A 17,623-nucleotide genomic window follows, 5' to 3' on the forward strand; every position below is an offset into this window, starting at 1 on the left:
TTCTCTCCCATTTCCATTCTGGTACTGGTAGTGGATGTAACAACCCAGCGGGTACTTGATGTTCTGCATTCACTAGCTGACAAGTTAGGCATTTAGAAACAAACTCTGCCATATCTCTTTTCATACCCATCCACCAGTAATGCTCCTTTAGCCCTCTATATATTTTTGTGCCACCAGGGTGCATGGCAAAAGGAGACTCATGTGCTTCCTTCAAAATAATCTGCCTCAAATCAACATCATTAGGAACACACATTCTGCCCTGGTGTAACAGTAGACCATCATCTCTTATTGAAAATTCTGGTCTCCTACCCTGTCTGACTTCTTCCAATGGCTTCTGATATTTCTAATCATTCTAAGCAGCCATTTTGATCTGATCAATCAACACTGGCTGTACATGCCATGCAACTATTGTCTGCCCCTCATCATTAATCTCTAAGCTAGCATGTAATGATCTCAACTCATGTACCATAGACAAAGGAGTAACCCGTAGACTTGTCATAGTCTTGCGACTTAAGGCATCAGCCACAACATTAGCTTTCCCTGGCTGATAGTCTATCAGAAAATCATAGTCTTTTATCAACTCTAACCATCTCCTTTGTCTCAAATTCAACTCCTTTTGAGTGCCCAAATACTTCAAACTCTTATGATCTATGTAGATGTAATACTTTTCCCCATACAAATAGTGTCTCCAGATCTTAAGAGCAAACACAATAGCTGCAAGCTCCAAGTCATGTGTCGGATAATTCCTCTCATGCGGTTTTAGCTGGCGTGATGCATAGGGAATGACATTTCGATCTTGCATCAACACACAACCTAACCCATTATGAGAAGCATCACTATAAACTGTATATTCTTTACCCGGTGTAGGTAAAGTCAGGACTGGAGCCTCAGTTAAACACCTTTTTAACTCATCAAAACTCTGTTGGCATTTATCTGTCCACTGAAATTTCACATCTTTCCTAAGCAGCTTGGTCAATGGAGATGCCAACATGGAGAATCCCTTCACAAACGGGCGGTAGTATCCAGTTAAACCCAGAAAACTGTGAATCTCAGTGACATTCCTGGGTGGCCTCCAATTAAGGACAGCTTCTATCTTACTTGGATCTACCTTGATGCCCTCTACTGATACTACATGCCCCAAGAAAGATATTTCTCTCAACCAAAATTCACATTTCGACAATTTGGAATATAGCTGTTTCTCCCTCAAAGTATGTAGTACAATCCGCAGATGTCTATCATGCTCTTCTGCACTTCTCAAATAGACCAATATATCATCTATGAATACCACAACAAACTGGTCGAGGTATGGTCTGATGGCCATAGCGGGTTCTAAAGGCAGTTTTAGAAATACTCTGCTCTTGTACTTTTAGCTGATAATAACCTGATCTCAGGTCAATTTTAGAGAACACAGCTGCACCCCTCAACTGATCAAACAAGTTATCAATACGAGGTAATGGGTATCTGTTCTTTATTGTCACCTTATTCAACTGCTGATAGTCAATGCATAACCGAAGAGTGCCATCCTTCTTCTTTACAAACAACACTGGCACTCCCCAAGGTGACACACTAGGGCAGATAAAGCCCTTGTCAAGCAGCTCTTGCAACTGCACTTTCAACTCCTTCGATTCTGCAGGTGCCATTCTATATGGCATTATAGAGATTGGGTCCACACCAGGCATAACATCAATTTCAAACTGCACCTCTCTTTCTAAAGGTAATCTTGGTAATTCATCAGGAAACACATCTAGAAAGTCACATACCATAGGGATGTCCCTCAGTGCTGGACTCTCCACTTGGGTGTCTATCACATGTGCCAAGTATGCTTCACACCCCTTTCTAATCATTCTTCTGGCTAGTGCAGCTGAAATAATGTTTGATGGCAGTAAATGCCTCTCCCCATGTATTACCACATCACCGTACAGAGGGAGACCAAAAGTGACTGTCTTCAGTCTACAGTCAATCATGGCGTGATGCCTGGCTAACCAATCCATGCCCAAGATAATATCATAATCTCTGAAGGGCATTTCAATCAAATCTGACAGGAAAACATGTCATTGGATCACCAAAGGATAGTCTCTATAGATTCTGTTTACCCGAACCTCTTATCCTAACAGACTAGTTACTAGCACTTCAAAACCCATTTTGACACACGAAACAGCAAGTGAACTGACTATACTAGTACAAACATATGAATGGGTTGAACCTGGATCAAACAACACAAATACTTCTTGATCAGAGATAGAAAATGTACCGGCTATAACATCAGAAGTCTTAGCCTCTTCTCGTTGTCTCATCGTGTAAACTCTGGCTGAAGCACTTCCTTGTGCTGACTGACCAACCGTACCCTGACTACCAGAAGCAGTGCCTCTACCTCTGCCTTTTCCTCTGCTAACAGGTTGTGAACTTCTGGAAGCAGGACTCTGAATAGATCCTTCTGCAGTCGTAGGAGATGGACGGTATCTAGGAGCACTAGTGCAGTCTTTAGCTAAATGGCCCTTGCCTCCACAGTTAAAGCAGGCTCCCGTAGCCCAATAGCATTCTCCCCCATGAATCTTGCCACAAGTCTCATAGGGGTGGGCAGGATATGAACCCCTGCTCGACTGCTGACCAGACCTAGGGGGTATTTGTCCAGAGAATCGGCCCGTTCCAAATCTTCCACCTCGACCTCTGCTAGGTCCACCAAATTTCTTTCTCTTCCCAGAAGTACCACCAGAACTTGGCTCTACTGACTTTTCTCCCTTGTCTTTCTCTGATTTCTCAACTTTTTCTGATTTTTCTTTTACAGGTGTTGCTTCTGATTCAATTCTTTCTAGCTCAAGTGCTTGAGAGATGAGCTCTGAGAAGTTGTTGTGTCTGAATCCCACAACTTGCATCCTCAAACTGGGCTTCAAACTAGTCTCATATCTCTTGCAACTTTCCTTGCTGGTAGAAAGGAGACTCTCAGCATAGTGGCTTAAACGAGAGAACTCCATCTTATACTCTGCCACCGATCTACTCCCTTGCTTTAGACTCAAAAATTCTTGTAACTTTTGATCCACATATGCATCTGGGACGTATTTTTGTCTGAATTCTCCGATGAAGTCATCCCAAGTCAATACTGGTGGTTCAGCCAAGCTGTGGGGGATAGTCTTCCACCAATCATACGCATCCCCTTGCAGTAGTGACACAAAGTATTCAAACTTCAATTCATCTTGGCAATGCAGCTTCTTGAACACTCTGTCCATTCTTTCAAGCCATTGCTCTGCCTCTAAAGGGTCCATTGTACCCTTAAATTCTGTAGCCCCGTACTTCAATAACTTATTATACTGTCTGGCTGGAGGCAGTGGTTATACCACAGGTGTTTGGGGTGGGGCTTGAACAGGCTTACCCCCAGCCATTTGTTGAAACATCACAGCCATCTGTTGTGCAAACTGTGCAGGAAATTGCGGCATTTGTGGGGCTGGTGCTACTGATCTCGACGGCGTTTAGAAGTGGGCTTCCCCTTGTGCCTCAGCTTCAACAGATTGCTCGACTGAGCGATCCCCTTCTTCCATTTCAGTCTAAAGTTAGGGTATCTCCTGAACAAGTAACACATGGAGATTTCCCTCCGTTAGTTTATATTTATGATATAATGCACTGTATGTAATAGATAAGGACATTGAGCAGTTGTACTTAACAAGTAAAGACACAAATTCACAAGTTAAAACATACTTCAAAAATTTTGCTCTGATAACACTAAAACATGTCACACCTTACCCCTTTGTAAGGCATAACATGATCCCGCAAAATACCTAATGAACTACTGAACTTCATCTACCGATAACTCATTAAGTACCCTACAAGGGATTTTAAAACAATTTTCTTACTTTTATAAGTGGTGAGCATTTCTAAATAGATATTAAAATCATTTAATTAAAGTTGAAAACTAGTTAAAATTTTTGGCCCATTTTATTTTTCCGTAAATTTTATAAAAATTTCGGCAGAGTGCCGTCTGTATTTTGAGAAAACAGTTCTTCAAATACCTGTAAAAAGTACTTCTAATAATTTATCTCAACAATTTCAACAACTCCACAACAATCCCAACCAATTTCTCAAGTTTCAAAATTCAACAATCATCATTTCTCAATTTCCAAAAATTCAGTAATCATCAAAATACTATCAATCAATTTCATTCAAATTAAAATAAAATATTTCCATTCATATTTCATTAAAGATAAAACAATTTATATACATCATACTAAAAATTTACATTAGGAAAATCCAAACTAAAATTTATTACAAACTTTATACAAACTTTATACAAACTGCTCAAGACCAATTTTACATGTCCATACCTTTACATACATTACATACATCAAAATAAATTTTTACAGTCAGGGTATAAAATATACCCGATAACTTCAAGTGTAGTAGCTCTTACGTCTCGTGACTCACTCTGCTGCTCTTCTAGTCTCTATATCTATGACAGCAATAACAGCTATCGCTGAGTACTAAGACTCAGTGGTGCACAATATACTAAAATAATCTTTATGCAGAATTTAATTCACATTTATTCAAAAATTGGACTGAACATGAGAATTAAATACAAAACATGAATTATGAGATTTTAATCCAAACAAGTTCATTTCGAAGTGTCAAAACCAATTTCATAAAACCCACAGTTATATCATGCCATTTGAAACAAATATAATCTCAATAGCCAGAGGCTAAAGAGAACTCACATCACAAGGCTAGCTCGCTCAAATATATGGATATCCATTCAATTTCTTCTTCTACTGGCACACACCTCATCACTTCAGCCAGAGAAGGAATCAAAATTCGAAACTGATTACCCCAACTAGTCATGCTAGTGAGGTGTTCAAATATATGGTCATGACACTGTGGTTTCAAAACTTATCTTAATAATTTACTAAACATTTATGCCATCTCAAATATACATAAATAACTTTCAACAATTAAAATCAAAAGCATAATAAACATTTCATCACGATGATGTCGCAATTCAATATTTCAAATTATTCAAAACAATATGCAGAAGATAATTTACAGAAATTATATGTTGTGCACAAACATTATGCGAGTCGCCTCTTGGCCTTGACTCGATCCCTAGGGTTCTTTCCCAGTGTTCTTTTCCACTGAAACACACAGTTTTATAGTGTTTCAGTATCATAACTTAGCATAAATCCAAAAATAAATTTAAATTCACTTTTACCTAGCTTTAATGTGCTAAACTTGACGTTCTTTAAATTTTGTGTTTTGGGATTACTATTCACTACACTATTCAAGTCAATTTGTTGACTTTCTAAGGCTTAATAGGTATGGGAATTCTAACTTGACCCACATACCACATTTTGGTCACTAAATTTGTTGGTTTTGGTTGTTTACTCAAATTCTAAGTCTCTTAGGCAAATTTGCAAATTTTCAATTTTGGTGTCTTAAGTTGCACTGTTCCATTGGTCATTTTTCTGTTAGAATTTGGCAAACCTTTCTTCATAGAAAATGTTCCCTATTATCTTAAATTTATTCTCCTTTTTGAATCACTCCATTTAGAGTTTTTTAGCTCAAGTTATAGCCATTTGAATCATGGCTGCCGGATTGGACCTGACCCAGATTTCTGGGCAAATTCTGGTTCTAGCAGTTTTAGGTTACCAAATTTGGGTGGCCAAAAGACTTGGTTAATGGCATAATTTGGATTTGTGTTCTTAATGAAAGTTTTAGGTCTATATCTCAACTGTCCACTGGTAAAATTTCAGATCATTTAGACCTACCTAACCCAAGTTATGGCCAAATGAACGAACACTGTTCATTTGGTCATTTTTGTACAGGTCAGACTGAGAAAATCTGGATTCGGTCAATTTGTTCACTAGGTTTTGGTCCCTTTTTGGGCATGATTCCTAAATGAAAATTGTGTCATTTTGTGTCTATTTTCATTCTCAATTGGTTTCATACCAATTAGACTTGTAAATTTTCAGTTTTGGTCTCTCAAAGGGACCTTGGTCCTGCTGCTAGCAACATGACCACATTCAATCCGAATTTAAACTCAATTCCAACACTTCCAACACACTTCATTTGGTAAAAAATGACCATTTGTCATCTCAGACTAGGTCAAACACATCATTTCACAATTTCTCACATTTTTTACTCCTAAACCCTAAGTGTCCAAAACCCTAGTTTACCAATTCATTGCATTTAGCTAATTCAAAGCATATAACCATAATCATTCAACTCCTTGATGTTCATATTCCCCTCTAATTCAATCAAACGTGCAAATCATACCCCCTCACATGCTGGCCGAAATTCCTTCTCTTCCTAATTATGAAATTTTTTTCAATTTCTTCATATAATCTCATCCATTTCTACCCTAAATCCATCAAGTATACTAAAAAGAAAGGTTGGATTAGCTTACCTTAAGTGAGCAGAATTTATATCTCCAATTCTTCAAACTTTGCTTGATTTATTTACTCCCAATCTTCTTATCAAAACTCAAACACAAGTTTTAGTTACGGGATGTAGGGATTTCATGGCAAAATTTAGGGTTTAAGAGAGCTTTATGTGGGCTTCAATGGAGGTTTTATGAGAGAAATGAAAGAGATGGGAGAGAAAAGGTAGACGGCTTGAAGATAAGAAGGAAGACCAAATTTTTTCTTTTCTTAATTTGTCTTTTAATTGTTAGAAAGTATCCCAAAATTTCAAATTTTAAAAATAAAAATTTATTGCATCATGCTTATGTCACCACATGATGTCATTATATTCTTTTCTTTTTTTTTTTAGTTCTTTAATTTAACTCCTGATTCTGAAATTTTCTTTTCTCCGATTTTATTTGACAGTTAGGTCAGGAGTCAGCTCTCGGGGTTAATTGACCAAATTGCCCCTCACTGGTTCAACTCGGTTTGCAAATAATTCAATATTTCTTCTAGCTCCCTGACCTAATTATTTGACTGGTTTAACAACCTTTTTCCCTGATTTTCTCTTTTCCACTGTGTTTGTAATAGTCTTAAGGACCGCGGTGTTACATTTTACAGTTCAAAATTTGAGTTTAAATCGACTTCGCAGTTCTTCCCGAGAAGGTCACCCATTGCTGTGACTCTCGGCTCGTTTAACTTCTTATGTTATGTTTTTCTTATTTATACTTAACTAATTGACAATTATTAATTATTTGTGTTCATGGCTTATCTAGTTGTCTTAAGTGTGGTTTTAATCCCCTTAATTGTCTGGACCAACTCTGGTCCACGGAATAGTGAAATATACCAGGCTATACAAATAGGGGTGTTACAGAGAGTGCCATTTTTCTTCTTAACAAACAATAATGGCGCTCCTTAAGGTGACACACTAGGGCGAATGAAGCCCTTTTCAAGTAGTTCTTGCAACTGTACCTTCAACTCTGCTGGTGCCATTCTATATGGTGTTATAAAGATTGGATCCACACTAGGCATAACATTAATCTCAAATTGCAACTCTCTTTCTAGAGGTAATCCTGGCAATTCATCAGGAAACACATCTGGAAAGTCATATACTATAGGGATGTCCCTCAATACTGGACTCCCCACTTGGGTGTCTACCACATGTGCCAAGTATGCTTCACACCCCTTTTTGATCATTTTTCTGGCTAGTGCAGCCGAAATGATGTTTGATGGCAATAGCTACCTCTTCCCGTGTATTACCACATCACTGTACTGAGGGAGACCAAAAATGACTGTCTTCAGTCTACAGTCAATCATGGCGTGATGCCTGGCTAACCAATCCACGCCCAAGATTATATCATAATCTCTGAAGGGCATTTCAATGAGGTCAGACAGAAAAGTGTGTCCTTGGATCACCAAAGGACAATCCCTATACATTTTATTAACCCAGACCTCTTGTCCTAGCGAACTTGTTACTAGCACCTCAAAGTCCATTTTCACACACAGAACAGCAATGCAATCAATGATGTTAGTACTTAAATAGGAATGGGTAGAACCTGGATCAAAAAACACAAACATATCTTGATTAAAAGTTGAGAAGGTACCAGCTACAATGTCAAATGTCTCAGCCTCTTCTCTCTGTCTCATTGCGTAGACTCTGACTGGAGCACTGCTTTGCTCTGATTGATTCACTGTGCCTTAGCTGCCTGCTAGACTACCTCTACTCCTGCCTCTACCTCTGCTAGGTGGTTGTGAACCTCTGGTGACAGGATTATGAACTGACCCTTCAGCAGTAGTAGGAGGTGGCCCAACTCTACGGGCACTGGTGCAGTCCTTGGCTAAGTGTCCTGTGCCTTCACAGTTATAACAAGCTCCTGTGGCCTTATAACATACCCCACTATAATTTCTTCCACAAGTTTCACATTGGCGGGGAGGGTGGGAACTTCTGGTAGTTTGCTGACCAGATGGAGGAGGTCTCTGTCCTGAAAATCTTCCCCTACCGGACTTTTTACCACCCCTACTGTGTCCTCCAAAGTTTTTTCTCTTTCCAGTAAGACCACTGAAACTTTGATCTACTAACTTCCCCTCTTTCTCTTTTTCTGTCTTTTCTGATTTCTTTTTCTCTGGGGTCGCTTCTGACTCAATTCTCTCTAATTCAAGTGCTTGAGAAATAAGCTCAGAGAAGTTAGCATGTTTGAATCTGACCACTTGTAATCTGATACTAGGCTTCAAGCTGGTTTCAAACCTTTTACATCTTTCCCTGCTGGTAGAAAGGAGACTTCCTGCATAGTGGCTCAGGCGGGAAAATTCTCTTTCATATTCTGCCACTGACTTACTTCCCTGTTTCAGACCTAAGAATTCCTGTAACTTCTGATCCACATAGGCATCTGGGACATATTTTTGTCTGAACTCTCACAGAAAGTCATCCCAGGTTAGTACTGGAGGTTCCACCAAACTATGAGGAATGGTTTTCCACCAGTCATATGCGTCTCCATGTAGTAGTGACACTGAATACTCAAATCTTAGCTCTTCTGTATAGTGTAGTTTCTTGAACACCCTATCCATTCTCTCTAACCATTGTTCTGCCTCTAGTGGATCTACTGTCCCCTTGAACTCAGTAGCCCCATATTTAATCGACTTGTCATCTTGCCTAGTGAAGGCGTGGTTGTACCATCGTGTCTGCGTAGTGGGACTTAAGTAGGCATGTTACCGACCATCTGTGAGCAACCGAGCAGAGCTGCGGTCTTGAGGGGCTGGTGCGGCTGATCCACTCACATTGTGTAGGGCTGGGGCATCCCCTTGTACCTCAGCCTCTATTGATTGATCGACTAAATGATCCCCTTCTTCCATAATCAATTTGAGGATCTTAGACCTCCTGAACAAATAACACAAGGAGATTTCCTCCTGTTAGTGCATATTTATAATGTAATGTACTGTATGTATCAAACAATGACTTTGAGCAATTGTACTATGAAAAAAGAATATTCAAAGTACAGGTGAAAACAGAATTTAAAAACTAGCTCTGATACCACTAAAACATGTCACTCCCTACCCCTCTGTAAGGCATAACATTATCGCGTAGTATACCTAATGAATTACCAAACTTTGCCTACTAATAACCCATTAAATACACTACAAGGGATTTTAAACCTTTTCTTATTTCTTTTTACAGTGGTGAGCACTTTTAACAGGTGTTAAAAAAAATTTTTTACTGAAGTGAAACCAAATAACAAATCTGAGTATCAATAATTTCTATAAAAATTTTGGCAGAGTGCCATCTGTATTTTGAATAAAACAGTTCTTCAAAAACCTATAAAAAGCACTTCCAATAAATTTGTTCAATCTCCAAACTCCAATAACAGTTCAACACAATAAATTTCTCAACTCAATTCAACATTAATTTTCCAGTGTTCCAAAAACTGAGATAAGAGAAATATATCATAATATTTTTACAGGCTAAAATAATTTACAATTTTAATTTACAACTGCTCAAGACCAAGCACACTATATACATACAGAGCACATACATTACAACAAAAACTACAAAATATGATATACTCAATATACCCGGTGAAATCTCAAAATGTAGTACAAGCAGCCTACTCTGCTGCTCTGTCCGTCTATCTACCTACGACAGCAATGAAAAAGCTATCGTTGAGCCAATGTCTCAGTGATGCACAACATTAAGAAAATGAAATTTAAAACCATAAACCATAAATCATATGAACTGTGGATACTTAAAATCATAGTTGAATTCAAAAGACAGTGAATGTCATAAAGAATTAAACTCCATTTCACAATATCACAATAAATATCAATAAATCACACACACAGCTTAATCGTGATTCCATAGTCCAATTCGTCCCAAAAGCTGATGGCTAATGAGGAATAACATAGCTAGCTAGCAAATAAATGAGTACTCATCCTATTCGTCCTCAACTGGCACACACCTCAATACTTCAGTCAGAGAGGGAATTCAAAGTCAATTCGTCCCACTAGACAAGCTAGCGAGGAATTCAATCAATATACATGATAGTTATGGTTTCAAACCATTTGCAATATTTTTCAAGCAATAAGTATCCATCAAATATCATTCAAATAATTTTTCACAATTTAAACAATAACAGACAAATAGTCATAATTTATTTCAATTGAAAAATTCAAAAGAAATAACTGTTGTGCACAAACCTCTGAAGTGTAACCTCTTGGCCCTGACTCATTGTTTCCTTCCCCTTCCCTGAGTCTTTGCTAACTGAAACACACAATTTGAAGTGTTTCAGTACTCATTTAAACTGTCTCTAACAATAAGGTTTAATAATTAATTTATTTAATACTATAGCTTTCCTTAGTCAACCTATAATATTGACCCTTAATGCACTCTAGGGGAATAAATTTTAATATTATCGATATGTCACATTTTGCATTTCAATATGCTACCAATATAGTGCAATTTACCATTTTTACAAGTTGGCATTCATTGCCAAATTATTTCAAGCATCATTGTATGTAAATGTCAAGTTCTCAATTTTTGTGTGCTAGATTGGTCTAGCTTAAAGTCCTATTTTTCTTGGTTTTTAGCTTCTGATCAAAGAAACAAAATTGTAGCTCTATGTCTTATTACACTCTGGGCAAAATTTCAGGTCATTCTGAGTTGTATAGTCCAAGATATAGTCAATTTACTAAAGCTGGACAGATTGCACCTTTAGTGCAAAATTTGATCAATTTTAGGTCACTTTTAGTTCTGGCAGTTTTAGTACCCGAACTTGTGCAAGCTATTTGACTTTCTAATGGTCATTTTTGGGTTTTGGTGTCTTCATAAGAGTTGTAGCTCTATGTCTAATCTATTCATGGTAAAACTTTCAGGTCATTTGGACCTGTTTTGAGTGAGTTATGGCCAAAACACTAACTGCTGCCCAAATGGTCAATTTTCAGGCTTTCAAGTCACTAATCCGGATATGGTCATTTCTTAAGTCACTTTCTGGACAGAATTTAGATAGGTTTTCTTCATGAAAGTTGGCACATTTTGTGCCTATTTTCACCTCCAATTGGTCTCATACCAATTGGAGTCACACACTTAGGGTTATAGGCCCATTTGCACACTGCCCTCTACATGCCTTTCAAGCACCAAACCAAACACATAATCACCAACTACATCTTCACTTCCCCACACCATTCTGCATTTGGCACTAACCATAATCATTCATTACCTTACATTATAGGTCAATTTGGATAGAATATAACAATTTCATAATGCACCAAATGCAGCCATAATTCACAAAGTCCAAACCCAACAATATATACATATAATTACTTCTAATTATCACACATACTTCCATCATCAAATTACATACCTATCACTACTATTCCACACACATAGGCTGCCATTTTTTTTTTGTACAATACATCAAAAACATTTCATGAATTTGAACATTATCAATTTCCATTATGAGGCTGCCAAAGTAACATCCCTACATATCAACTTCCATTTTTACTTTTCAAGCTCACCATTCAAACTTTACACATGGGAATCAACTTCAATACATATAAGCACTTAATTTAACATCCCAAACTACCATTTACATGCAAAAATAAGTTGTACATGGTGAACTCCCATGGCTGCCGAAATGGAGTAGCACCTTAACTCATCAAAACTCAAAACTTCTTCCATAAATCAAACAACCACAACCTTAGTTACAATATTAATGAAACAAGAAATGAAAACACCCACTTACCTCCTTTGAAGCTTCTTAAAAACTTACCAAAACCTATCTTTCTTGCTCCCTAATTGCTGCCCAAGGTGTGTAGGCTAAGTTTAATGAAGAGACTTAAGGTTTTTATGGCTAAATCATGGTGGACTTAAGCTTGGTAGTGGACGGCAATGGAGGATTTCATGGAGCATGGAATTCAGCCAAGTGAAGGTGATGAGGAAGAAGAAGGTAAATGGTCCTACACCTGTCCCACTTTAGTTTTTAGGTGTCCCAAATGAAATTTTAGTGGAGCACTAATTAACTCAATATAGTTGTTTATTTAAAGTTTCCAAAATTTGTAATTTAGCCACCACACTTTCACTAATTATATTAGATACCATTCTTTTAATTTTCATGACATTTTCAAAGTTTAATATCATTTATTTTTAATGGACATTTAGATCAAAAGACAACTTGGGGTATCAATTTACCAAAATGCCCCTATTCGGGTTGTATTCCCGATTTTTCGGTAACACTAATTTTTGTCGGTTTCTCGATTTCTCTTTTTCTTTGTATTAATTAATTAATTTTTTTTTCTTTGATATTTCTAATGACATTTATACTTCAATAAGTCTTTAATTATGTCTCAAAACTAAATTCCAAGGGTTTCCTGCAGTCCTAGGGTTAGCTATTGCCTGCGCCGTAACTTCCCCGTGCGGTCACCCATCGCTGTGGTGCTGGCTCGTTTAACTTGGTTACATTTCATTGCTATTATTTTTCCTTTATTTTTCTTGTATTTTCCTTTCTTGTATTTCATTATTTTATATCTCCTCACTAACATTTAAATGTAGTTCCAAGCATTCTAGCTGTCTTGACAAACACTTGTCACCGGAACAATAGAACGCACTACCGAACATAGGGGTGTTACACTATGACTCAGTGGTGCACAACATACTAAAAATAACAGTTTATGTATAATTCAAATCACATTTATTCAAATATTGAATTGAACATGAAAAACAGATACAATACATGATTTATAAATTTTTTAGTCCAACAATCTCATTTAGGAAAACTCAAAACGAATTCATAAAAACACACAGTTATATCATGCCATTTGAAATAATAATCATCTCAATAGCCAGAGGCTTATGAGAAATCACATCACAATGCTAGCTAGCTCAAATATATGGGTACCCATTCAATTTCTTCTTCTACTGGCACACACCTCAACACTTCAACCAGAGAAGGAATCAAAATTCGAAACTATTTCTTCCCACTAGTCATGCTAGTGAGGTATTCAAATATATGGTCATGACACTGTAGTTTCAAAACTATCTTAATAATTTACTAAACATTTATTGCTATTTCAAACACATACAAGTAAACTTTCAATAATTTAATTCAAAAGCATAATACACATTTTGCAGTATAAGTAATTCATTTCATGCACTTTGTAAATGAATTTTAAAGAATATTGATGTTGTGCACAAACCATATACGAGTCACCTCTTGGCCTTGACTCGATGCCTCGGGTTCTTTCCCGGTATTCTTTTCAACTGAAACATACAGTTTCATAGTGTTTCAGTATCACAATTTATCATAAGTCCAAAAATGAATTCAAATCTACTTATACCTAGCTTTAATATGCTAAACTTGACATTCTTTAAAATTTGTATTTTGGGGTTACTATTCACGACTCTATTCAAGTCAATTTATTGACTTTCTAATGCTTAATCAGTATGGGAATTCTAATTTCACCCACATACCACATTTTGGTTACCTAATTTATTGGTTTTGGTTCTTTTCTCAAATTTTAAGTCTTTTAGGCACAAATTTCAAATTTTCAGTTTTGGTGTCCTGTTTTGTACTATTTCATTGGTCATGTTGCTATTAGAATTTGGCTAAGTTTTCTTCATAGAAGTTGTTCCTTATTGTCTTAAATTTATTTCCCTTTTTGAATCACTCCATTTAGAGTTTTGTAGCGCAAGTTATAGCCATTTGAACATAGCTGGCCGGATTGGTCTAATCCAGATTTTCTGAGCACCTAATTTGGTTCTAGCAGTTTTAGGTCACTAAATTTGGGTGGCTAAATGACTTGGTTAAGTGCATAATTTGGGTTTGTGTTCTTCATGAAAGTTGTAGTACTATGTCATACCTTTCTAATGCCATAAAAATCAGGTCATTTGGACCTGCCTAGCCCAAGTTATGGCCAAATGAACAAACACTATTCATTTGGTCATTTTTGTACAGGGCAGTGTGCCCAATTCCGGATTTGGCCTAATTGTTCACTAAGTTATGGTCACTTTCTGGGCATGATTCCTGAATGAAAAATGTGCCATTTTGTGTCTAGTTTCATTCCCAATTGGCCTCACACCAATTAGGTTGGTAAATTTTCAATTTTGTTCCCTGAAAGGGACCTAGGTCATGCTGCCTGCAGAATGAACATAACTAATCCGAATTTAAACTTACTTCCAACACTTCATACACACCTCAAATGGTCACACTTGACCATTACTCAACTCAAATAAGGTTAACTACATCATTTGGCTAATTCTTAAATTTTTCTCCTAAACCCTAGATGCCAAGAACCCTAATTACTAGATCTTGGAATTTAATGAAGTTAACTTACATATTCATTGTCTATACCTCTAACTCACCTAGATTAACCATTTAATTGCATCAAAAGAAGTCAAACCCTAATTCCCTTAAGTTGATCAAAATTTTCATATAGTCCACATACTTGATTTGTTTTAATAGTTTATCAATTTCTAGTGTAATTTAACTACTTGAACATGGATTAAAAGAGAGAATTTAGAAACAATCACTAACCTCTTTCTTTGTATTTCAACTCTTCAATTCTCTCCACTTCCTTTCTTCTTTTCTTGATCAATCTTCTTTTCTAGTTGCCAAAGTAAGGTTTAATCAATAATAATGGGAAATTTATGGGAAACTTTAGGGTTTATGAAGCTTAAAAGTAAGCTTCCATGGAGTTTCAATGGTGAAGTGAGGGAGAGAGTAGTCGGCCAAGCCAGATGGAGAAGACATAATAATTTTTTTTGCTTTTCTTTTATGTATTTTTAAATCTTTATTAATACACAATTATCCTAAAATTTCAATTTTTAATTATTAGATTTATTGCATCATGCATGATGTAAATAACCTTTTTCAACTTTTTCTTTTTCCTCTTTTTTTTTCATTTATTTTTCCTTAGTTCTTTAATTTAATTCTCGCTTTTGACATTTTTGTTTCTCCAATTTTATTGAATAGTTAGGTCAGGAGTTAGCTCTAGGGGTAAATTGACCAAATTGCCCCTCGCCGGTTCGATCCGATTTGCAAGTAATTCAATATTTCTTTCGGATCCCTGAACTAATTATTTGACCTACTTAACAATTTTTTTTTGTGATTTTCTCTTTTCCACTGTGTTCACAATAGTCCTAAGGACCACGACGTCACATTTTACAGTTCGAAATTTGAGTTTAAATCAACCTCGCAGTCCTTCCCGAGAAGGTCACCCATCGCTGTGACTCTCAGCTCATTTAACTTCTTGTGTTCTGTTTCTCTTATTTATACTTAACTATTTGACAATTACTAATTATTTTTTTTCAGGGCTTATCTAGGTGTCTTAGATGTGGTTCTAATCCTCTTAATTGTCCGGACCGACATCGGTCACCGGAATAGTAAAATGTACCAGGCTATGCAAATAGGGGTGTTACATATACTCTAAACCATTACACTTTAATTTTCTCATTCATAATTAACATAAAATCAGCTTACAATTTAAACCTTTACGTACATAAAATCATTAAAATGTAATTAGTTCATACATACATACTTACATGAGGAGTTAATTTAGATTTCAAACATACTTAATTGCATCACTTATGTTGAAGATGAAACATCTACCAAAACTTGAATACCAACACAATAACTATTTCTTTATATATTATATGTCCTCTAAACAAACAACATACATATAAATACTCTACAGCCATTACTGCTGCTCAAGCTCCAAAGGACTCTTCTATTTTTATACTCTTGCATCTGGGGTTAGGGGAAATGGGTGAGCTTACATAAGCTTAGTGAGTAAACTAACCAACATTTATTAATTATCTCATTTCTTTAATACATATGCAATGAAAGATACAATTTCACATCGTAAACATTTCACATCATAAACATTTCACATAGGATGGACTTGTCACTAGTGACTCCCCTAAGCCAATGTGCCTGGCTCATATAGAGGCTCCTTAGGACTTTCACTTAAAATATGACATGTGTCACACACCAGGGGCATCATTAAGATCTCCCTTTGGATTTTATGGATCCATAACATACATAGATAACATAGTCATAACCATGGGGAAGTCAGTGGTTCATTCATAATCCATAATGCACCAATAACAATTATGCAATTACGTAACATATTTATGTTCTAGATACATACACCCTAAAAAAATATGACATAATGCATGAGGATGATCATAAATTAAATTTTAAAAGTTTACATTTATTAAGGTTAAAAGTTATTCACCTCTTATAGCCTATTAACCACCTAACTCGAATAGTAGCTATCCTCAGATCCTTAATTTCCCGAGTTCCTCAAGTTTGATCCTATAACATCAGACCCTAAGGGGTTATACAAGGTTCTAAAACTCTATACACATAATAAACATCTTATTCTAGACCCTTAAGAATCATGAAACCATGTTTTGGAACCTTGAAAAAGAAGAGAGAAAAAGTTAAGCAGTACTTACTTCGGCTACCGAAGTCTTAGACTTCCGCTGCCGAAGTCTCAAGCTTCGAATGGCCCTTTTTGTCTAGTATCAACTGCGGCTGCTAAAGTCTTGGACTTTGATTGTTGAACCTAGAAAATTTCTAGATTTTCCTATGAAATTGCATGCTTCGACTGCTGAAACTATAGTTTTTGACAGTCGAATCTGGGAATTTCTAGAATTCCCAAGTCGAAAATCTATAGAATCCTTCTCCCATCAACACCCAAACTCACTCTAAAGTTCCGAAACTTAAACCAAACATGTAAACAATCTTTAAAGCCTCAAACAACTTGAAATCACCCTTACTTTCCACTACATTAACCAAAAACTCAAATCCTAGATTTTTCCCAAACCCAACATAACATATTTAAGGATTCTCTTAAACCCATCAAGGAAAATTAGCCATTCAAGGCCCTTAATATTTAAACATGACTAAAATAAAAAAATAAAAATGAAATTTGAACATAAAATCACAAAACTCTAACCCTAGCATGTATAAACTTCCCAAATCTCATCTTAAACATAACTTCACTTGAAATTGAAGTTATAAAAATCTAATTCCTCATTAACTTAATAAGATTTACCTATTAGATCAAAAAGAAAGGAATGTTACCTTTTCTCTGAGAAAACCAAATAACCAAAGCTTGAATTTGCTATCTTAAACTTCAAAATGGAAGAATTCACCTTCAAACTTTGAAAATTGTCAAGGAAATCTCCTCAAAACCTTCCTTGCATGCACCAACAGTTGAGAGAGAGGGAAAAAGAGAAAAACCCAAGTGTT

The sequence above is a fragment of the Hevea brasiliensis genome, chromosome 15 (assembly GCF_030052815.1).
Source record: "Hevea brasiliensis isolate MT/VB/25A 57/8 chromosome 15, ASM3005281v1, whole genome shotgun sequence".
Taxonomy (NCBI): domain Eukaryota; kingdom Viridiplantae; phylum Streptophyta; class Magnoliopsida; order Malpighiales; family Euphorbiaceae; genus Hevea; species Hevea brasiliensis.